Source organism: Petaurus breviceps, unplaced genomic scaffold (assembly GCF_028583685.1).
Source record: "Petaurus breviceps papuanus isolate PSGF00001 unplaced genomic scaffold, PetGlider_PUasm1.0 90881, whole genome shotgun sequence".
NCBI lineage: Eukaryota > Metazoa > Chordata > Mammalia > Diprotodontia > Petauridae > Petaurus > Petaurus breviceps.
Genome location: NW_027187369.1, coordinates 15,735,527 through 15,760,246, shown reverse-complemented (window position 1 = coordinate 15,760,246; position 24,720 = coordinate 15,735,527). Strand labels below are relative to the sequence as shown.

Below are 24,720 nucleotides of genomic sequence, written 5' to 3'. Positions count from 1 at the left end.
GGAGGAGGAGGATGACTGAGGTGATATTAGAGACAGGAGGGGTTTTTGCTCCTCCTGACTCTACCACTTCCCCATGGTTTCCTGGGCTTTGGAGATGCCAGTGCATTTGTGATATTTCGCTGATCATTAATAAAACCTAGATTCATATGGTTTAAAAACCCCTCCTGTCTCTAATATCACCTCAGTCATCCTCCTCCTCCTTTCATGGACAAACTCCTAGAAAGTATCCTGTTACCTTGCCACCCATTCTTTAGTCTCCCTATTGCTGGATCATCATCCATTTCTTCCTCACTTAACGTGAGCACTCTCTCATGCCTATGCTGGACCTTGTTCTTTTCCTGTTTGCTTGTTTTCTCTTGGTGACAACAACAGCTCCCCAAATGTTCAATTAGTATCACTAGGTAAATGACTCTTAAGTCTTTGTATCAAGCCCTAAGCTCTCCCTCCCCCCATTTCCCTGCTATATTGAAGACAATCCCATTGCTACAAGGCACATTTTCTCTTCCCCACATTCTTTATAAATCTGAATCCACTGTTAATGTTGTTATGCTCTCACACAGTGTTATTAACTGCCTGATATATATCTCTTCCTCGATATCCTATTAGGATCAGAAACTCAATATGTCCAAAAAGGAACTCATTTCCCCTTCCCCTCACTTAACACATTCCTCCTCTAACCTTCTCTGGTTCTCTTAAGGGTCTCTTCATCCCTCTGTCTTTAACACTCACAAGCTAGAAATCCTAATGGCTTTTTCCTCATCTTCTTCCCCTATATCTAATCAGTTACTAAGTCTTGATGATTCTACATCCATAGCATCTCTCCCATCCATCTCTTTTTCTCCATTCACAGAGTCATCACCCTAATTCACAGCCTTATCACCCTTATCACCTGTTGCCTAGACGACTGCCATGGCCTCCTAAGTAATTTCCTCATTTCTACTCCCTCCCTTCTCCACACCTACTCCAAAGAGCTGCAAAAGTAATCTTCCTCAAGCACAGGACTCTTCTTTACCATGTCATTCTCCTGCTGGAAAACCTTTAGTAGCTCCTCCTTACCTCTAGCCCAGGGCTTCTTAACCTTTGTTGTCTATACTGGACCCCTGTGGCAGTCAGCTGGGAGAAGCCTAGGGACCTCTTCTCAGGAAAAGTTTTAAACAGATAAAGAATTGCACACAGGATTACAAAAGAAACAAATTATAACAAAATATAATTATAATTAAAAAAACCAACCTCATGGGCCCTAGGTTAAAAGTCTCTACTCTAGGATAAAATATAAACTTCTAGGTCTGGCATTTAAAGCCTTTCACAATTTGGCTCCCACCTAACCTTCTAACCTAATTTCCTACTACTCTTCACAAATTCAATCAAACTAAACTAGTAATTAGTCCCCAAAATACACTCCTCCCAACATGCATATGCATAGGATGCATGCCTTCCTCATTACAACTCAGAGTTCACATCTCCCTTCAAGGCTCAGTTCAGGATTACTCCATGAAGCCTTTCTTAATCTCTCCAGCAAGAAATTTTTGTTTCATTTCTGTATTCCCCAACCCGAAGGAGCACCTTGTATAAAAGACACTTAATAAATATTTGTTGCAGAGGCAGAACAAAGAGAGCAGAATAGAGAGCAGCAATACAGTTGAACTTCTTTCAACAACTCCTCCAAACAGACTTCTAAAATGCACCAGACCAAATTTTGACAGAGAAATTTAAAAAAGTTACAGTGAGTCCTTTGTCCTGGTTGACAGGACAAACAGACCTGGTTGGAATAGGGAGACAGAGGGAGAGGTCTGAAGATACTGGGGACAGAATCAAGACAGGAGCATGTTCCCAGAATCTTACTGGAGCACCCCCAGACTGATATCAGGGTACTGCAACAGAGACAGGTGCCAAATGGAAGTTTGGTAGCCCACTACCTAATCCAGGGTTGTAGATCTTTTTTTTTGCCTTTTTTTTGAAGGGGGGAAGGCAGGGCAATTGGAGTTAAGTAACTTGCCCAAGGTCAGAGGGCTAGCAAATGTTTAGTGTCTGAGGCCGGATTTGAACTCAGGTCCTCCTGACTCCAGGGCTGATGCTCTATTCACTGTGCCACCTAGTTACCCCTGGGTTGTAGATCTTTAGAGGAGTGAGAAGGGGACTTGCACAGGAGCATGGGAGGGTGAGGCAGGTGGAAGTTCAGAAGTCAGCAGCAGTAATGTGATGACTCAGATCTCAAACTCAGAGAATGAACTGAGCATGCAACTAAAAAAAATAGGAAAAGAACAAATTGAAAATCCTCATGAAACTGGAAATCCTGAAAATCAAAGAAAAGATTAATAAAATTGAATGTAAGAAAACAATTGAACTAAAAAAATAAAACTAGAAGCTGGTTTTGTGGAAAAATCAGCAAAAGAGGAAAGCCAGAGGTTAATTTGATTTTTAAAAAGAAAGAAGAAACCCAAATTACCAGGATCAAAAATGAAAACAGTGAATTCACCACCAATGAGGATGAAATTAAAGCAATTATTAGGAGCTATTTTATCCAATTATATGCCAATATAGCTAGCAATCTAAGTGAAATAAATGAATATTTACAAAAATATAAATTGCCTGGATTAATCGAAGAGAAAATGGAATATTTAAATAACCTTATCTTAGAAAAAGAAATTGAACAAGCCACCAATGAGCTCCATAAGAAAAATTCCCCAGGACCAAATGGATTCACAAGTTAATTCTACCAAACATTTAAAGAACAATTAATTCCAATACAATAAAAACTATTTGGAAAAGTAGGCAAAGGATTCCTACCAAACTCTTTTTATGACACAAGTATGGTGCTGATATCTAAACCATGAAGGGCAAAAACAGAAAAAGAAAACTATAGCTCAATCTCCCTAATGAATATTGATGCAAAAATTTTAAATAAAAAACTAGCAAAGAGATTACAGCAATATATTACAAAGATCATACACCATGACCAGGTGGGATTTATACTAGGAACACAGGGCTGGTTCAATATTAGGAAAACTATGAGCATAACTGGCCATATCAATAACAAAAACAACGAAAATCATATTATTTCAGTAGATGCAGAAAAAGCTTCTGACAAAATGTAACACTCATTCGTATTAAAAACACTAGAAAGCATAAGAAAAAAATGAAGCTTTCTTTAAAATGATAAATATCACCTATCTAAAACCAGCAGCAAGCATTATCTATAACAGTGATAAGCTAGAAACTTTCCCAATAAGACCAGGGGTGGAGCAAGCATGCCCATTATCACTGCTATTATTCAATATTGTACTAGAAATGCTAACTATAGCAATAAGAGAAGAAAAAGATATGGAAGAATTAGAATAAATAGGCAATGAAGAAACAAAACTATCATTCTTTGCAAATGATATGACAGTATACTTAGAGAATCCTATAGAATCAACTAAAAATTAATGGAAATAATTAATAACTTTACCAAATTTGCAGGATATAAAATAAATTCACATCAGCATTTCTATATACTACCAACAAAACACAGCAGGAAAAGAAAGAAAAATTTCATTTAAAATAACTGTAGATGATATAAAATACTGGGGAGTCTACCTCCCAAGGCAAGCCCAGGAACTGTAAAAACACAATTATAAAACACTTGTATACAAATAAAGTTAGATCTAAACAACTGGAGAAATATTAATTGCTCATGGGTAGGCTGAGCCAATACAACAAAAATGACAATTCTACCTAAATTAATTTGTTGATTCAGTGCCAACCCAATCAAACAACCAACAAATTATTTCATAAAGCTAGAAAAAATAAAACTCATCTGGAAAACCAAAAGGTTAAGAATATCAAGGGAAGCAATTTTTAAAGATGTGAAGGAAGGTGACCTAACAGTGCCAGATCTCACACTGTATTACAAAGGGGTAATCATCAAAACAATCTTGTATTAAGAAATAGAGCAGTGGAATAGATTAGGCACATAATACACGGCATTAAATGACCACAGTAATCTAGTGTTTCATAAATCCAAATATCCAAGCTTTTGGAACAAGGACTCTCTATTTCACAAAAATTGCTACAAAAACTGGAAAGTGATTTGGCAGAAATTTATCTAATTTAGATCAATATCTTAGACCATATATCAAGGTAAGGCAAAATGGATGCATGATTTAGATATAAAGAGTGATCTAATAAGAAAATTAGGGGAGCATAGAATATTTTACATGCCAGTTATGGATAAGAGAAGAATTTATGATCAAACAAGAGATAGAGAGTATTACAGGATATAAAATGGATAATTTTGTTGCATCAAATTAAAAAAGTTTTGTACAAACTAAACCAACATAGCCAAGATCAGAAGAAAAGAAGGAAACTGAGGAAAAAATTTACAGCAAGTTTCTCTGATGAAGGTCTAATTTCTCAAATATATAGAGAACTGAGTCAAATTTATAAAAAATACAAGTCATTCCCCAATTGATAAATTGTCAAAGGATATGAATAGGGAGTTTTCAGACAAAGAAATCAAAGCTATCTATATTCATATGAAAAAATGCTCTCAATCACTACTGATTAGAGAAATGCAAATTAAAATAACTCACACCTATCAGATTGGCTAAGGAAAATGAGAAGTGTTGGAAGGGATGTGGAAAATTAGGGATACTTTGGTGAAGTGGTGAACTGATCCAACCATTCTGTTTTGTTTCGGGGTTTTGTTTTTTTTTTTTTGCTTTTTGGAGGGGGGAAGGCAGGGCAATCAGGGTTAAGTGACTTGCCCAAGGTCACACGGCTAGTAAATGTTACGTGTCTGAGGCCAGATTTGAACTCATGTCCTCCTGACTCCAGGGCCGGTGCTCTATTTACTGAGCCACCTAGCCACCCCTGATCCAACCATTCTGGATAGCAATTTGGAACTATGCCAAAAGGGCTATAAAACTCTGCATACCCTTTGACCCTGCAATACTATTTCTAAGTCTGTATCCCAAAGAGCTCAAAAAAGGGGGAAAGGACCTATTTGTACAAAAATATCTATAGCAGCTCTTTTCATGGTGGCAAAAAATGGGAAATTGAAGGGATGCCTATCAACTGGGGAATAGCTGAACAAGTTGTGGTATATGATTGTGATGGAATATTTTTGTGCTATAAAAAATAATGAGTAGGCTGATTTCAAAAAAACCTGGAAAGGCTTATATGAAATGATGTAAAGTGAAGTGAATAGAACTAGTAGAACGTTGGACACAGTAACAGCAACAGAGTTTGATGAGCCACTGTGAATGACTTAGCAATTCTCATCATTATAATAACCTAAGACTATTAAGAAGGACTTATAAAAAAAAAATACTATCCACTTCCAGAGAAAGAAGTGATGGAGTCTGAATGCAGATCAAAAAATACTATTATTTTTAAAGTATACTATTTTTCATTTTCTGTACTTTTTTTTCTTTATTAATTTGTTTGTTTACTTTGAGTTTACAAGATTCAGTTCCCCAGTTCTTTGAGTTTCAAATTCCCTCTCTCCCCTCCCCCCCCCCCCTTTTCCCATGGCACCATACAATCAGGTATAGGATCTGCAGATACTTTCACATTAGACATTGGTCAGGTTGAAAAAAAGGATTGTAATGGATGGAATGAACAATGGAAAAGAGGAAATCAAACCAAACAAGAAAGAGAAAGAGAGCAGGTAATTTGCTTCAATCTACATTCACACTCTGTTCTTTCTGGTTCTTTCTCTGAATGTAGACATCTCTCCCCATCATGAGTCTTTTGGAGTTTACCTGTAGACTTGCATTTCTGAGAAGAGTCTGGTCTATCAAAGTTGGTTGTCACACAAGTGTTGTATCTGTAATTGTGTATAAATTGTTCCTGGTTCTGCTCTTCTCACTCAGCATGAGTTCATATAAGCCTCTCCAGGTAGATATGAAGTCCATCTGCTCTTCATTTCTTATGGCGCAATAGTATTCCATTACATTCATATACCATAACTTGTTTGGCCATTCCCCAATTGATGGGCATCCCCTTAATTTCCAATTCTTTGCCTCCACAAAAAGAGCTACTATAAATATTTTTGTACATACAGGTCTTCCTCCCACTTCTATGATCTCTTTGGAATACAGCCCTAGAAGCAGTATTGCTGGTCAAAGGGTATGAAATTATTTATAGCCCTTTGGGCATGTTCCAGATTGCTCTCCAGAATGGTTGAATCACTTCACCACTCCACCAACAATGCATTAGTGTTCCAATTTTTCCACATCCTCTCTAGCATTTGTCATTTTCCTGTTTTGTTATCTTAGCCAATCTGACTGGTGAGATGTGGTACCTGAGAGTTGTTTTGATTTGATTTTCTCTAATCAATAGTGATTTAGAGCATTTTTTTTTAATTTTTGGAGGGCAATTGGGGTTAAGTAACTTGCCCAAAGTCACACGGCTAGGTTTTTTGTGTGTGTGTGTGTGTGTGTGTGTGTGTGTGTGTGTGTGTGTGTGTGTTAAGTGTCTGAGGCCAGATCCGAACTCAGGTCCTCCTGACGCCGGGGGTGGCACTCTACTCACTGTGCCACCTAGCTGCCCCTAGAGCATTTTTTTATATGCTTATAGATATCTTTAATTTCTTCCTCTGAAAACTGCCTGTTCATGTCCTTTGACCATTTATCAATTTGGGAATGACTTGTATTCTTATATGAGGCCTTTATTAGAGACACTCATAAAAATTCTTTCCCAATTTCCCACTTCCCTCTTAAGCTTGGTTACAATGGCTTTGTTTATACAGAAACTTTTCAATTTATTGTAATCAAAATTATCCATTTTGCATTTTATAATGCTCTCTAACTCTTGTTTGGTCATAAAGTCCTCCCTTCTCCATAAATCTGACAGGTAAACCATTCCTTGCATTCCCAGATTGCTTAGAGTATCAGCATTTATACCTAGATTGTGCACCCATCTAGACTTGATTTTGGTATACAGTGTTAGATAATGGTCTATGCCCAGTTTCTGCCATACTATATTCCAGTTTTCCTAGCAGTTTTTGTTAAATAGTGAGTTCTTTTTTTTTTTTAATTTTTGGAGGGCAATTGGGGTTAAGTAACTTGCCCAAGGTCACACAGCTAGGTTTTGTGTTAAGTGTCTGAGGCCGGATTTGAACACAGGTCCTCCTGACTCCAGGGCCAGTGCTCTATTTACTGTGCCACCTAGCTGCCCCTAAATAGTGAGTTCTTATCCCCAAAACTGTGGTCTTTGGGTTTATCAAACAGTAGATTACTATAGTCATTGACTGCTGGGTCTCGTGTACCCAATCTATTCCATTGATCCACTACTCTATTCCTCAGCCAGTACCAAGTAGTTCTGATGACTGCTGCTTTATAGTACAGATTAAAATCTGGTATGGCTAGGCCACCTTCCCTAGCATTTCTTTTCATTAATTCCCTTCATATTCTGGACCTTTTGTTCTTCCAAATGAATTTTGTTACTATTTTTTCTAGCTCTATAAAGTAATTTTTTGGTAGATTGATTGGCATTAAATATGTAATTTAATTTAGGTAAAATTGTAATTTTTATTATATTAGCTCAACCCCAGCCACAAGCAACTGATGTTTTTCCATTTGGTTAGATCTGACTTTATTTGTGTGAGAAGTGTTTTGTAGTTGTGTTCACATAAGTCCTGGGTTTGTTTTGGCAGGTAGATTCCCAAATATTTTATAATGTCTACAATAACTTTAAATGGAATTTCTCTTTCTATCTCTTGCTATTGGATTTTATTAGAAGTTTATAGGAATACTGAGGATTTATGTGGGTTTATTTTATATCCTGCAACTCTGTCAAATTTATTTATTGTTTCAAGTAGTTTTTTTTGCATGATTCTCTACGATTCTCTAAGTATATCATCATATCATCTGAAAAGAGTGATAGCTTAGTCTCTTCTTTGCCTAATTTGATTCCTTCTATTTCTTTTTCTTTTCTAATTGCTACTGCTAACATTTCTAGTACCAGATTGAATAGGACAGGTGATAGTGGAAATCCTCGTTTCACCCCTGATCTTATTAGAAATGCTTCTAGCTTATCCCCATTACATATAATACTTGCTGATGGCTTTAAATAGATGTTACCTATTATTTTAATGAAGAATCCATTTATTCCTATAATTTCTAGTGTTTTTAATAGGAATGGATGTTGTATTTTGTCAAAAGCCTTTTTTTACAGGCAAAATAAGTTTACTGTAATGTCTTTAGTCACAGTTGAAAGTAGCAGTATTAAAAACATTAGTTTCTCCATAAATATATGGAAACCATTTTCAAAACCTAATTTTTTACATGAGAAAAATTATACATTTTGTAATCATTAACTAAATGGTTGCTATTCCTTTTTACATAATGTTTCATCTCTTACCTCTTACCCTATCCCTGAACTTGATGCAATAAATCCCAACCTCTCTAGTTTACAGTAGGAAATTGTGTTGAATTATAAATATCATCATCAATGTTTAACTCTATATACAAATAATGTATTGGCAAGTATCTAGTTTCAGATTAGGTTCCTATAACATGGCAAAGTAGATGCTTCTGCTTTAAAATAAATTAACGAGAGCATATTTTGGTGAAGGGGAGGAGGCTAATTGGGAACTTGTCAATGCTCCAATTTGAATTGGACCCTTGCCTTTTTACTTCTTGAGAAAAAACACTTTTCAAAGTCATATACATATTTCATTAAATTATGCAGCAATCTTCTTTTTCAAAAATTGTCCCAGAACTTTTTTATTGAAGATCTGTGGTCACTGAATCAAATCCAATATTTCAGGACAATAGAATGATAAATCACCAGCAAAAGGATAACAGCTACCAGAGCCATGGAGGCCTTCATTTTGCATCCACACCACCACATTTGTCTGCTAAGCTGTTTAGATCTGTGGCTAAAAGCTGTTGCATTATCTGATAAGCTTTCTGATTTGTCTTGCAGTTCATCCAGTCTCTCTCTTCTTTCAATCACTTTTGTAATATTCTCTTGCATGACATCAATTACTTCATCCACCAGATTCTTTACATGCCTAATTTTGTCATTCTGAGGTCCAAATTTTGGTCCAGATGGGCCCCTTAGAAAAAATCCTCTTCTTCATCTGAATCTTGCTCCAAAAGATTTCTCCTTTCACTTTTCACAGAACCAGTGACATCATCATCATTTAGGTGGTGCTTGAATTTAGGAGGCGTCTTTATTATTCAAAAAGTTGTTTTCCTTTTCCCAACTTTAAGAGGCAGATATAAACCACCTGGGCGTCCACCCTGGAGGCTTCTGGTAGCCCTTCTGGGTTGGGCGGGGCCGGCCCCGACTGTGCTGAGCTGGGCAGGGGGAGGGAATATTAAAAGCCTTTTCTGCATCTATTGAGATAATCATATGATTTCTGCTAGTTTTATTGTTTATATGATCAATTATACTGATGGTTTTCCTAATATTGAACTGTCCTTGTGTTCCTGGAATAAATCCTAAGTGATCAAAGTGTATTTATTCTTCTGATAAGTTGCTAATATTTTTGTTAATATTTTATTTAAAATTTTTGCATCTATATTCATGAGGGAAATTGGTCAATAATTTTCTTTCTCTATTTTGTCTCTTCCCAATTTAGGTATCAGTACCATGTTTGTGTCATAAAAAGAATTTGGTAGGACTCTTTCTTCACCAATTTTCCCAAATAGTTTGTAGAGTATTGCAATCAATTGTTCTTTAAATGTTTGATAGAATTCGCTAGTAAATCCATCTGGCCCTGGAGATTTTTCTTAGGGAGTTCGTTGGTAGCTTGTTAGATTTCTTTTTCTGAGATGGAGTTACTTAAGTAATTTACTTCCTCTTCAGTTAATCTGGGCAACTTATATTTTTGTATATATTCATCCATTTCATTAAGATTGTCAAATTTATGTGCATACAATTGGGCAAAATAATTCCTAATTATTGTTTTAATTTCCTCTTCACTGGAGGTAGATTCACCCTCTTCATTTTTGATACTCGTAATTTGGTTTTCTTTCTTTTTTTTAAATCATATTGGCTAAAGGTCTATCAATTTTATTGGTTTTTTCATAAAACCAGCTCTTAGTTTTATTTATTAGTTCAATAGTTTTCTTAAATTCAATTGTATTAATCTCTCCTTTGGTTTTTATTATTTCTAATTTAGTATTTAATTGGGGATTTTCAATTTGTTCTTTTTCTAGCTTTTTCAGTTGCATGCCCAATTTATTGACCTCCATTTTCTCTATTTTATTTATGTATGCAGTCAGGGATATAAAATGTCTCCTAAGAACTGCTTTTGCTGCATCCCACAAATTTTGGTATGTTGTCTCATTGTTGTCATTCTTTTGAAAGAAGTTACTGATTGTTTCTATAATTTCTTGTTTGACCCACTCATTCTTTAGGATTAAGTTATTTAGCTTCCAGTTAGTTTTTAGTCTATCCTTCCATGGCCCTTTATTACATATAATTTTTATTGCATCATGATCTGAGAAAGATGCATTTAATATTTTTGCCTTTCTGCACTGAATTGTGAGGTTTCTATGTCCTAGTACATGGTCAATTTTTGTGTATGTGCCATGTACCGCTGAGAAGAAGGTATATTCTTTTTTATCCCCATTCAATTTTCTCTAGAGGTCTACCATATCTATCTTCTCTAAGATTCTATTTGCTTCCTTACCTTCTTTCTTGTTTATTTTGAGGTTAAATTTACAAGTTTAGAGAGGGGGGAGATTGAGGTCCCCCACTAGTATAGTTTTGCTATCTATGTTTTCCTCCAACTCCCTTAACTTCTCCTCTAGGAATTTGGATGCTGTACCACTTGGTGCATAAATGTTTAGTAATGATATTGCTTCATTTTCGAACTCGGGTCCTCCTGACTCGGGGCCGGTGCTTTACTCACTGTGACACCTAGCCATCCCTATATTGCTTCATTTTCGATGGTGCCTTTTAGCAGGATATAGTTTCCTTCCTTATCTCTTTTAATTAGATTTATTTTTGCTTTGTCTGAGATAAGGATTACTACCCCTGCTTTTTTTTTTTTTTACTTTAGCTGAGGGATGATATATTTTACTCCAGCCTTTTACCTGTACCCTGTGTGTATCCCCCTGTTTCAGATGTGTTTCTTGTAAACAGCATATTGTAGGATTATGGTTTTTAATCCATTCTGCTATCTGCCTCTGTTTTATGGGAGAGTTCATCCCATTCACATTCACAGTTATGATTACTATCTGTCTTTCCCTCCATCCTATTCCCTCCCCTGTTTATGCTTTTATTTTTCCCCTTCTCCCTTCCCTTCCTTAAGTTTTCCTTTTGACCATCTCCTCCCTCAGTATTTCCTCCTTATCAGCTCCCTTCCCTTTTCCTACTCTTCCCCCTTCCTACTTTTTCTCTCCCTTCTAACCACCCCCCACTTTCTTAGCCCTTCCCCCTTCCTACTGCCTGTAGGGTATGATAGATTTTTATACTTAATGTAGTATGTTATTTCTTCCTCGAACCAAGATTGACAAGAACAAATCTCATGCAGTGCTCCTCTCCCTCCCCTCTTTCCCTCTATTATGATAGGTTTTATGTCTCTTCTTGACAGAGTCCTATACTTAACTTGATTATGTTATTCCCTCTTTACACCAGGACCAATGAGGGTGAAGTTCATATGATGTTCATCTCCCTCCCTTCTTTCCCTCTACTATAATATGTTTTTATGCCTCTTTGTGTGACAAAATTTACCCTTTTCTGCTTCGTTCTTTCCTCTTCTTCCATTGCGGTCCCTTTGTACTCCTAAGGTTTGTTTTAATCATCATTTTGTTTAATTTATATGCACTCTATCTATATGCCTTTTAAATGTTGCAATAAGTATACAATTAACAGGTATCAGCTTTCCATATAGGAATGCAAACAGTTTGCTCTTATTAAATAACAAGTTGTGTGTGTGTGTGTGTGTGTGTGTGTGTGTGTGTGTGTGTGTTCCCTATTTACCTTTCTATGTCTCTCTCAAGTCTTATAATTTGAGAATGAATTTTCCATTGAGCTCTGGATTTTTCATCAGGAAGGTCTGGAAGTCCCTTATATCATTGAATGACCATCTCCTTGCCTGAAAGATTATGCTCAGTTTCACTGGATAGATGATCCTTGGTTGTAACCCGAGCTCTTTTGCCTTGTGAAATATCATATTCCAGTCCCTGTGACCTTTCAATGTAGAAGCTGCCAGATCCTGTGCAATCCTCACTGTAGTTCTGTGAGATTTGAATTGTTTCTTTCTGGCTACTTGCAGTATTTTCTCCTTTACCTGATCTGGAATTTGGCTACAACATTTCACAGAGTTTTCAATTTGGTATCTCTTTCAGGAGGTGTCTGGTAGATTCTCTCAATTTCTATTTTACCCTCTGGTTCTAGCTCTTAGAAGATGTTGTCCAGACTCATTTTTTCATCATGATTTTCTGGTAGACTACTAATTTTTAGATTATCTCTTCTGGATCTGTTTTCCAGGTCATTTATTTTTCCATTGAGATATTTTACCCTCTTTTTCTAATTTTTCATTCTTGATGTTTTGTTTGACTGATTATTGGTGTCTTATAGAGTCATTAGCTTCAATTTAGTTGATTCTAATTTTTAGTAAATTATTTTCCTCAGTTAGATTTTGAAGCTCCTTTTCCATATGTTCCACGTTTCATTTATAGGGATCTATTTTCTCCAGTTAGATTTTGAACCTCTTTTTCCATTTCACACATTTTTCTTTTTAAGGAGCTGCTTCCTTCATTGAAATGTTTTTCTCTTTTCACAATTTTGATTTGAAAAGAATAAGTCATTTCATCTTATACCTTTCTAATTTGGTTTTTAAAGGCCTTCTTGAGCTCTTCTACTAATGCTTTCTGGGCTTGAGACCAGTTCATATTCCCTGTTGAGGATTCAGCTGTGGGTTTGGAGTCAATGCTGTCTCCTGAATTTGGTTCTTCCCTCTCACAATAATTGAATTCTAGAGTCTTTGCCTTTGCAATCTGTCTTTTACCCATTTTGAGGCAGGGCCTTAGCCATGCCCTTCCTCTAGGACTCCCAAGCCTTCACTATTTTAAAATTTTGCTCAGGGGTAATAATTTCTGTGTTTTCAGGGTCGGGGGGGGGGGGGAGTGGGGCGGCGACGGGTCACTCTCCCCCTCTCGTTCCTGGATGTTCAGGTAGGTGCTTTTTACATTTCCAGGTTGTGGGTTGATAGTCCCAGGAGTAGCTGCTGCCACTGCCACAGGCCCTGAATTTGTTTCTTACCCAGCTCCCACAGATCCCAGTCCTTCAGCAATAGGCCTGGGAATGGCCCTTGTGGTTGGTGGATCAACTTGCTGCTGTACCATCAGCTCTTGGCCACTGGGCTGCCTGATGTGTTTGAATTTTGAAGATGATTTCTCCTGATTACAGGCCCAGTCCAGGCACCCACAAGGAAGAGAGGCATACATGATGTTTCTTCAGTTTAAATAACTTCAGTAGAATTTTCTGCTTAACACTCCAGCTGTTAAACAACCTCACATACCCTTAGTCTCAGGATCATACTCTGCATCTACTCAAAGGTACTTTTCAGTCAGTTTCTTGTCTGGTCAGGTCACATGTAAGATCATGGTTTCTATATATGCTTCAAGTTCAGACTAACCCTGTCTTCTTTCACAACAAGACCAATATGGTAATGTTTTCCATGATTGAACAAGAATAACCATATCAAACAGTTTACGGTCTCTGAGGAGGGAGAGAGGGAGAGAAAAAATTTGGAATTCAAATTAAAAAAGAATGTTGGGGCAGCTAGGTGGTACGGTGAATAGAGCACCAGCCCTGGAGTCAGGAGGACCTGAGTACAAAATGCCTTCAGACACTTGACACACTTACTAGCCGTGTGACCTTGGGCAAGTCACTTAACCCCAACTGCTCTCCCAAAAAGCAAAAAAACCAAAACAAACAAACAAAAAAAGAAGTCAGATCAGGAGAACTAGGAGAAAGTAGTGTCAGAAAAACAAGAGGAAAAAGAATATTCAGGAGAAGTAGATGATCAATAGTGTCAAATGTCAAGAAGGATGACGTTTGAAAAGAGGCCATTAAGAGATCATTGGCATATTTGGAAAATGAAGTTTCAATCAAATAATGAGATTGGATGTCAGATTTTAGAAGGTTTATGATAGAGTAAGAGGAAGACCAAGTATGGGCATCAACTGCACCCTTTTGAAGGACTGGCCAAGAAAGAGAAGAGAGATACAGGATGATACCTTACAGAAATGGTTGGACTGAGTGAGGGTTTTGTTTTGTTTTTAAAAAATGGGAATTATACACGCATATCTGTAGGGAAGCAGTCAGCAAAGAGGGAGAGAATAAAAATAAAAGGAGTGAGGAAGATAATGGAGACAATCTGCTGGAAAAGACATGAGGGGGTAGTACCTCTTCATGTAAGATCAGAGTGAAGCAGGAGATAGTGGAGAAAGATGTCTGAGTGATGAGATATGAAAGACAAGGTGAGAAGGGGAGGATCTTATGTTCAATGGTCTCAATTTTTTCAGGGAAATATGAAACTATGGCTTCAACTATGAGGGTCTATTGTGGGAGGCTAGAGGAGAGACAAGATCATCTGGCATAGCCACTGTGGAGAATAAGGAGGAGGAGAAGAATTGCCATGCTACAGTGAAAGCCCATTTGAAATCAGATAATACGTATACCTCCACAGAGGTCTGAGCTAGGCTGGATAGGAGCTTGGGGAGGGGAGGGAAGAGAGGCATGTCACCTTGCAGAAAGAGGAGCCTTGGAGTTATCTGGAGCATGAGGAAGATGTGTCCTGCTCTCCCTTTAGGGAAAGTGCCTTTGGAGTCACCAGTCAGGGCAGTTCTTTTTCTGGCTCGGCCTGATTTTATCTTGGCCTCACAATGGTGGGATAAATAAAGAAACTGAAGAAATCTATTGTTGTTGCAATAATTTTGCTCACCACAGCTAAACTCCTGGAGATGCCACTTCTGTGTAGAGAAAAGGCAAAGCTCATGAATAAAATCCGTGGTTTAATGAACCATACTAGCTTATCAAATGATGCATTTTTATATGGAGTCTTTCCAGTAGCACCATGAGTGGCTATCTTCACAACACGGTTCAACATGGAAGTAGAGATTACAACCCCAAGGAGAGTGATAAGCATTTTTGTGTTTGCTCGTGTGTTTCTGCTTGGTTACTAACCATCCCCTCCATAGATCCAAAGCAAATGGCATATGTCATCCAGAATGGTAGCTTTGATAAAAATACCATCAGTTTGGTCTCCTTGATCTTGCTCTTCTACTTCTGACTTAGAAATATAAACAGCTTCTTCATCTGATAACTCATTTACTCATTGACAGTCTATTGTCTGTTCTGGAATTGTGATATGGAATTTTGTTAAAGAAAACACTTTTGTTGAACAACTTCTAGTGCTTGGTTTGTTATATAGTTCCCTCTGTAGTACTTATCTATAGGCAGGGCTTTTATCAGTTTCTTTGCTTCTGCTGAAGAAGAGACAGCATAGATTCTTGTAGGAATTTTCATTATGTCTGGATGGGGAATCCCCCCCCCCCTTTCTTTTTTTTTTTAAGCAATTGAGGTTAAGTAACTTACTCAAGGTTACACGGCCAGTTGTTTCTGGGTGTGGTGCTAAGTATCTGAGCCCGGATTTGATCCCCTAGGTCATCCCGACACTGGAGCCAATGCTCTTACTCACTGTGCTACCTGGCTGCCCCAAGATTTGAATTTCTATGGAATAATAAAGAAATGGCAAAAAATGGATCATCGACCATCTGGTAAGAAATCAGAATGATATGTCAGCAGTTCATCCATTAACACGGTTATCTCTGTGTCAGAAGCATTATCAAGGAAAGAAGATGTGATGCAAAGACTTCTAATGCACTTCACAGAAAGACTTTGAAAATCATTTAATTAAGAAGTCTTCCTAATTCTTCATTTTTAACTCCCCAATTTCTTAACAATTGGTACTCATTCAACCCAGGAAGACAATGAGTTTGTTTTTAAAATTCACTTATTCCTGTTTTTTTCACCAAAAGGCAGAGGATAATCTCCACAAACTTCTAACAGGAGCTAAAATATTCTAGTCTGTGACTTTTGTTGTGCATGCTGCAACTGGAACAGTTTAATTTATATTACACCAATAAAATTACTACTGTAATTGTGATATATTTTTATAATTTGGCACATTCTAGCTCAGAGAATTTTCGTATATCTCATCTGAACTAGTGTTCCAAGAAATTAAGAAAGAAAAGAAGTGATTCAATTAAACAATTATTTATCATGTGTCTACTACATGGTAGGTACTAGCGATATAAAGATAAAACAACGAAAGTGTTTTACACATTTTGAACTATTTTTAAAGCTGAATGTAATACGATGCTATAAATTTGAGAATTTTGTTTTTGACATGCTTATCCCTAAGACTCTATACATTTAAGTTATTTATTCTATGTACTGTTATGAAGAATTATTCCTGGTTGGAAATTGGTGAAAATAAAGATTGGAGAGAAAAAGGTGATCACATCATCTTTGAGCTGAAGTTTTGTGAAAAAAATTAGAACTAGATGGTCATGTAATAATTTGTATTACTCAATATTTCAAGGTGCTCTATTTCATAAGTTTTAACATTACTTACTTTATGTCTAGAAAACCCTAAACCTTAATGTCTAGAAAACATTATGCCTAAGTTTGTCTTATTTTCTAAGCTCTATTTACAGACAGACCCCTAACTTAAATTTAGTCCATCCACTGTTTAACTCAAAATATGTTTAGATAGTTCCTTTGTATTTAATTGCATCTGATTTCCATATGAATGAGACAGGTTTTCTATTTTCTACTAGGATCCTTATTAAAAAAAAAGTGGACAGGGCTAATGGCTAATTTTACTCTCCTTTTCACATCTGCATGTTAAAAAAAATGTGAAACCCCGGTGTATTTAATAATAATAAATCTAAACTCTTTGCTACAACATTTACTTTAAATTATGTTTGAAGGCAGTAAAGTTTGCTAATTAGAGTCATCTTGGTAAGGAAGACTTAGCTTTTTACATTCTAATTATGTGACTGTCTTAATGCCCAGGAGTTTATACTGATTTTAATTTTGGATATAACTTTTTACTGATTGACAGTAGCAGTAATTGACAGATGCACATGAGCATCTCAAATTTAAATTAAGAATCAATTGTTTTGCCTTTGCACAAATTACTGTGTAAGTTCTCTCACACAAAAGGAAGCAGAAAACCATCTGTATCTTTTAGCACAGAAAGTACGAAACAAAAAAAACTGTTGGTCATTGTGACCTGTGGGTTTGGTTAATGGAATACTTTTGCTATCTTGAAATATTTTTTAGAATTGAGGATATGTCAATATTATCGAATGAAGACATCTTTGTACCATGACTTCAAAACACAGCAAGTTTCTCAATAAAACAGGTTTTTTAATTTGTGTTGGAAAAAATTAGACAACACATTTTTAGTGGACTCAGTATAGCTCTGTGGTTTCTTCTAGCTACATTCAGAAGTAAGTGAATAGGAGCAAAGGAAGAGGATGGTTGGAGTTAATCCATGTTTGGGGTTCGGCAAGTCATGGTTGGTGATATTAAAGGGGGCTAAGGGGCTTGAAAGTAGTAGAAGAGATAGAATTGAACTGATTCACCAGTAGGGTGAAGTAAAGAACAGAGAAAAGTACAGTCAGTGCAAAGGAGATGAACTGAGAAAGAAGTGAAGGGTGAAGGGAATGGAGGTCATGGTGAAACCGATCTGATCATTTCCACCTTGGTGTGATGTCCCCAGTATAGATGGGGTTTAGCCACTGAAATATACTCTTAGGTTAGAAGGTCTACTCAATCAATTATCCCTTGTCTTTCCCAAAGCAAAAACACTTACTTTCCCTACTAACCTACCCACTCTCCCCCAAAATCAATGACTAGGTATACCCACTTCATACTTTCCAAAACTGAGGCATCATACAGTCAATACTTTGAACACTTCTCAACTGGGATGAATAAGAATGAGCTACTTATTCAACTTAGCTGACTCCTTTCTAAGCTCCAAGAACATCTTTTTTCTTCTAGCACCTTTGGACAGATGGCTCAAGGAAGCCATAGTATTAGATACGGATGGCTTCTTAGGGTAAGTGACATTCTTTTATCTCTTCTCCCCTGCCTCAGGGAGCCCTAATCCAGAGTCACTTAACAAGGATTATTGTGAGCAGCCCCCAGCAGCCTAATACACTGGCAGAGATGCAGATATCAGGGAGTACTCATTGCCCAAGCCTCCCCAAAGCTCTCCAACCAGTGAAGAGGAAGGTACCAGGCAGGCCCAGGCCCAACACTATCATGCAATGGGGTATATAGAGAGAAGGCATTGAAGAGTTGGCTGGAAGATCCAGTTGGTTGCAAAAATTGTAACTTCTAATGGTGAATAAGAAAAACATTGATGCTGATAACTTATTCCTACAGTTCCTTCCATTAAAAGAATGTGGGTGATCAAAAGAAGCTGAAGGTTCCAGTTCCCTTCAGATTTCTAGTGGAAGGTAGCTACTTGGTGACTTGATATGGGGTAAAATAAAGGAATGGTGTCACCCTCTCCTCTGCTTTCAGCTGACACGCTTCCACCTGGGAAGCTAGCTCCCAGGCCTCAACCAGCAGCAATTCCAGGCGTCTCCCTCTCTCTCCATGTACATTGGGGGTCCCTGAAATGAGGCAGAGGATCATTGGTGTGGGCTGTGATGTGCTTGGGCCTGGGGGGTAGAGAGAAAAGCAAGGCACCTGCTGGGCACAGCCATTCCTGGTGCCCTTCTACTGCACTTCATTTACTAGGACGTTGATCTTGGGAGTTGTTATCCAGGGCACCTAATGGCAGGAGGCACCACACACAGAACAGCTGTGGCAGCAATGTGGCTGTGTTCTAGAGCGGATCCCCTCACCCCCCAGACCCTATCAGCACAGTAGCAACAGGTGGAGCTGTATTCCCAGATCCAGACACACAAGGCTATCCTCAGCCTCCACTAACTTCAACCTTATTTATCCAAGCCTGTTTCTACTTGGCTCTCCCCCTGCTGGGGTCCTTCACAGTCACCAAATACCTATTTCTTAAAAGATAATAGGTTTTGAGATAGAAAGGACTTAAGAAGTCTAGTTCAACTCTCTCATTTTACAGAGAAGAAAACTGAGGCTCAGGGAGGTTAAAAGTCCAAAGTTACATGGATATTGATAGTTAAGATTAGAACCCAGGTCCTCTGACTCCAAATCCAGCACTCTTTCCACTCTGCCATACCAAATTACTCAATCACATTTTCAGCTTCACAGGCCTTTCAGGCTAGAAAGAGTTGAAGAGGAAGCTATGTTCTTCCAAATCAATAGAAAAAGAAATGGCGCGTATCTACTACGCTAAGTGTTCAGAGATACAAAGATACAACCAATCCCTGTCCTTGTGGAACTTACAGTTCTAATAACTATGTTATATGGTATTACACGACAAGGGCATCAGGCAGCTAAAAAAATCCCCAAATTCCATGAGATGTTTAAGTGAGAACTGACATGGAGAGAGGAAATCTCAGGGACTTCTCAGTCAACTAGTGAGGAGACTTTTACTCCAATCCTATATGATATCTGTATCCTTACCATCAAAGACTACATTAATTCCTAAGACTTAAGAGAACTCAAGGTAAAACAATCAAGATCTCATAAAATTTTCTTAAAAATCCACCAAAAACCAACCCTCCACTACCTATCCAACTAGAGGTGTCTCTCAGGAGGTAAAATCAGAGGTGAGGCTGCTCTTTTATTAGAGGTTTTCCAGAGGGAACCAAAGTACCAGCAGCAGAGATTCTTTCCCCAGTACAAGTTAGACTAAATGGACCCTGAGATCCCTTCCAATTTTACAATTCTGTGATTTCCATTGCTCACCAGGAATGTCCTCCTCCCTTCAGGCATCTGTCTGCCTCTTCCTTTCAAGAATGCCCAGGCATGGGGCGGCCAGGTGGCTCAGAGAGTAAGAGCACTGGCTCCAGTGTCGGGATGACCTGGGGATCAAATCTGGGCTCAGATACTTAGCACCACACCCAGAAATAACTGGCCGGGTAACCTTGAGCAAGTTACTTAACCCCGATTGTTAAAAAAAAAAAAAAAGAATGCCCAGGCATTCTTGGCTTCTCTAGCCCTAAGTGCCAAATCTTGCCCTTGGAGCTCAAAAGCACTCACTGCCTGCCACTACTCATTTCACATCCTTTCTTACTTAATTATTTCACAGGTATTTGTCTTGTCATCCCAGTGGGACTAAAAATTTCTAGAGATTAAGTTTAAAGGAACCACAGACAATGAACCAATATGAGTAACTCAATATATATGCGCCAAATGGCATTGCATCTAAATTCAAAAAGTTAGATGAATTGCAGAGACATAGATAGTAAAAAAAATAACTGCAGAGTTCAATGTTCTTTCTTCAGAGATCCGAACAGGATGATAAAATGAAAATAAAGAATTCAACAAAATGTTGGACAATTTTGAGCTGAAAGCCTTATAACATAATCTCACTGGGAATATTAGAGAATATGCATATATCTCAATAACAGGTAGTACTTTTATAAAATAAACTGTGCTAAGGCACAGAAAAACTATAAACATAAAAGTAAAACTACTAAATGTATCCTTAACAATTACTAATCCAATAAAAATAGCAATGAATACTACGAATACAAGCAAAAGATCAAGATCTAAATGAAGACTTCATGATGATGTTCTTGATAATGATTGGGTAGAATTAATCATAGAAAGAATTAATAACTATGTGAAAAGAGTGATAACGATGAGAAACATTTTGAAATTTCTGAGATGCTGCTAAAACTGCATTTTCAAAGGAAAAAATGACCTCTCTAATAATATACACTGACAAAATCGAAAAAAGAGAAAACTGATGAATTTACTATATGCAACTAAAAATAAACAAACCCAAACTAAATGCAAAAAAAGAAATTTTGAGAATTAGAGGAAATATGGATGAATTTGAAACCACCAAAACTAAAGAAATGGTAAAGAAAACCAAAGATGGTTCTTTGTAAAGACTAAAAAAAAATCAACAAACCTAGAGGTAACCTAATAAAAAAAGGAAGACCATATTACCAAATTTAAAAATGAACAAGGTAAAATCACAATAAAGATGAATTTGACAAAAAAAGAATTACACAATTATATGATAGTCATATAAGATTTAGAAGAAACAGAGGATTACCACACACACAAGTATATATATGTTCCCAGAAAGCAAGAACTATGTCTCATTAACATTTTTTCTCAATTCCTCTCCAATCACTCCCTCTTCTCCACTCTCTGTAACTTAAGTGTTATGTACATACATAACTCACATTGTTATAGCACTTTATGATTTATAAAGTGTTTTCCATGTCATGACAATCTTGTGAGGGAAGAAATGAATAGATTATTATCCCCATTTTACAGATAAGTAAACTCACATTTGCACATGGTCACACAGCTAGTATGAGAAGGGAGATTTGAACCCAGGTATTGTGAATATGAAATTCTTTTCACTACACCAGACTGACTCTCTTGGTAATAAGTATTCAGTTCTGTAAGCTGAATGAGTGAATGAATAAATGGGGGGGTGGGGGGAATGGTTATGGCACACCAAAGACAGAAGGATGTAAGCTCCTTGAGGGCAAATAAAAAATTGTTTTTTTTTAAATTGTATTTGCAATGCCTAGTACAGTGACTGTCACAAAACAGACACTTAGTAAACACTTGTTGAATGAATGGCTACTTCCCAAACCTACAAAAGGAGATAAATAACAGCAATTAATCACTTGTCTAATAACTAAGGGACAACTTATTGGTAGGGTCTTTTTAACCCACTTTACTCATGGAGCAAGCATGCGAGAGAGTCAGCAGATGGCTGGGCCTTCCCCCACACACCCCAGCCCCCACCCCAACCCCTCCTAAAGTAAGAGCCATCTGCTGGTTCTCACACACTCCTGGCTAGGCTTGTAACAATTTGCTTTCTTTTCATTTTTGGAGAATTTAGGGACCTGATTTCATTTGTGCTGCGCTTGACCTTAGATTAGGTATGAGAGAGTACAACTCAGAAGAACATAGTTTCAACATTCTTTAAATGTCAAAATTAAGTGCTGTCAGTATAGGGAGCCCTGATTAGTCCTGCAACAATGAAGCTAACAGAGTAGCCTATCTGCTGGAAAATAGGGTGTTATAATTTTCCAATAAACAATCATGATTTAGATTCCTTGCAGAGCTGAAATAAAATGGTGAGGGGGGAAAAGTCAGGATCCAGGGATATTTCTTTAAAACGAAAAACAAGCAGGATTTCTGTCACATGATGTGACAATGGGGAAAATATTTTAATGTATCACTGAGAAATACCTACTTGTTGCAGTCATGGGCTGCATCAACTGACCTCTGATGGCTAAAAAGAGACAAAGTAGGCATTTCAGAACTGTCCCTTTGGAATCTTTGCAAGAAACTGGAACCAACAAGTAAAATATGGCCTCAATGGAAGTCAAGGGCAAAGAACTCAAGTGGTTAGGCTCCCTCCTCAGATCACTTTCTCAAAGGCAAGAGGCAATCAGTGTGGGCTTTATAATTAACCATTCATGAGATCATAGATTTAGAGTTATAAGGAGCTTGAGTCACACAGTCCAGTTCTCTTGTTTTATTTTTTAATTTAATTTTTTTTGCAAGACAATTGGGGTTAAGTGACTTGCCTAGGGTCACACAGCTAAGTGTCAAGAGTCTAAAGTCCGATTTTTTTACTCAGGTCCTTGTGACTCCAGGGCCAGTGCTTCACCTACTGTGCCACCGAGCTGCCCTTTAGCTCCCTTGTTTCAAAGAAAAGGAAACTGAAGCCCAGGGAAGTGATAAATAACAAAGCTAGGGTTTTAATTCATGTTCTCTGACTTCAACTCTTGGACCTGGAGAAGAGAAGAAGAAATAATTCCCCTCATGTCTGGTATATCTGGAAATGACTGTGATGTAAAAACAAAAGGTAGCAATAAAATTTTAAAGAACTAAATGGATTTTTAAAAATGAGAACAATGACCATTCCTCACCTCACACCCTCCAAAACAAAACATTAGAAAACCCCGAGTTCTCTAGAGACAATAACATGACCAAGTGGTTCTGCTGGGTTTGGACAATACTGCCATTGTTACTTCATTGTGGATGCCTACTTCAAATGAGGCTGCATTTCTCTCTATGGGATAATCATTTCCCCTCTTCATTCTAGAGAGGCAGTGTGGCAGCAAAATTGAGGGACAGTGGGGCTCAGAATTAGGGAGTTTGGGACTCATTCAAGCCCTGCCACTTCCACACACTCCCCGTGTGACAAGTCAAGTCTTTTCCCTTTTCTAAGACTATATATGCCCAACAGGTGCCAAACTACATTGGTGAAGTGTATTTCCTCATCAGGAGTGCACTACATTACTAAAATCACAAACCCAGTATAGAAAAAAAATTTCCTGAAATAGTGGATTCATAGGATCACAGATTGTGAGTTGTAAGAAAACTTAGAGAGCACCTACCTATATACGTCTCTCATTTTAGAGATAAGGAACTGAATCTTAGGTTGAGTGACTTATCCAAGGTCACAAAGCTATTGTTCATTTCCCTATGTAGAGACTGCTTTTGAATGATTTCTGCATGGAAAATTAAGAACCTAGTTCAATTCTTAAGGACAGAGGGTTGAATAATAACTTTGGATGTGAGGGACGACATTCATTAAGAGTGAGGACTGTGCTGCTTTTCATCTTTGTAGTCATAGCACATACCCATAGTACACTGCACATAGCAGGCATTTAATAAACCTTGGTTAAATTGAACTAAACAACAACCACATGTAAAATAAATCCACACTCTGAGGAAAGTCATCAGTTTCAGAATAGCCTGTACAGTGTATAGTGGTGAGGGATAGGAGAATTGAAGGGAAGAAGAGAAGACAATGTATACGCCAAAGCTGAAGTTCTACCTAAAAATGACTGGAATGGAAAAATAATGCATAGGTCACAAATGAGTCTGATGAGCAGATGGGCATACTTTGGAAAACTGGAAAGCTCTTTTTAAAAAAAAATTATTTTTTTAAGCAATTGGGGATAAGTAACTTGCTCAAGGTTACACGGCCAGTTATTTCTAGGTGTTGTGCTAAGTATCTGAGCCCGGATTCGATCCCCAGGTCATCCCGACACTGGGGCCGGTGCTCTTACTCGCTGTGCTACCTGGCAGCCCTGGAAAGCTCTTTTTCAGTCTGAAAACATGGATACAATTAATAGGCGGACCATACCAAAACAGTAATTTAAAAATTATATTTTAATTTTCAGTTCCATGTTCTTTCTTTCCCTCTACCTCTTAACCCATCCATTAAGAAGGTAAGAGATGTGATAACTATTATACATATGAAGTCTTGAAAAACATATTTCTGCATTTGCCACATTATGGAAAAAAGGAAATGGAAAAATATGTTTCAATCTGCATTCTGAATCTATCAGTTCTTTGTCTTGAGGTGGATAGCATTTTAAATCATGAGTGCTTTAGAGCTGTGGTGGATCATTTTACTGATAGGTTTTACTAAGTCTTTCACAATAAACTAATTATTTTTATGTTATTGCTATTACTGTGTATATTCTTCTCCTTGTTCTGCTCACTTCATTCTACATCAGTTCATATAAGTCTTCACAGGTTTTTCTGAAATCATCTCCATAATTTCTTACAGCATAACAGTATTCCATCACATTCATATATCAAAAC

General features: G+C 37.4%; 1 pseudogene; it reads right to left on the bottom strand.

Moving 5' to 3' along the window:
- Window positions 1-8,736: 8,736 nt before the first annotated feature.
- On the bottom strand, window positions 8,737-11,709 carry LOC138150580 (vesicle-associated membrane protein 4 pseudogene; annotated as a pseudogene).
- Between the last annotated feature and the right edge of the window lie 13,011 nt (window positions 11,710-24,720).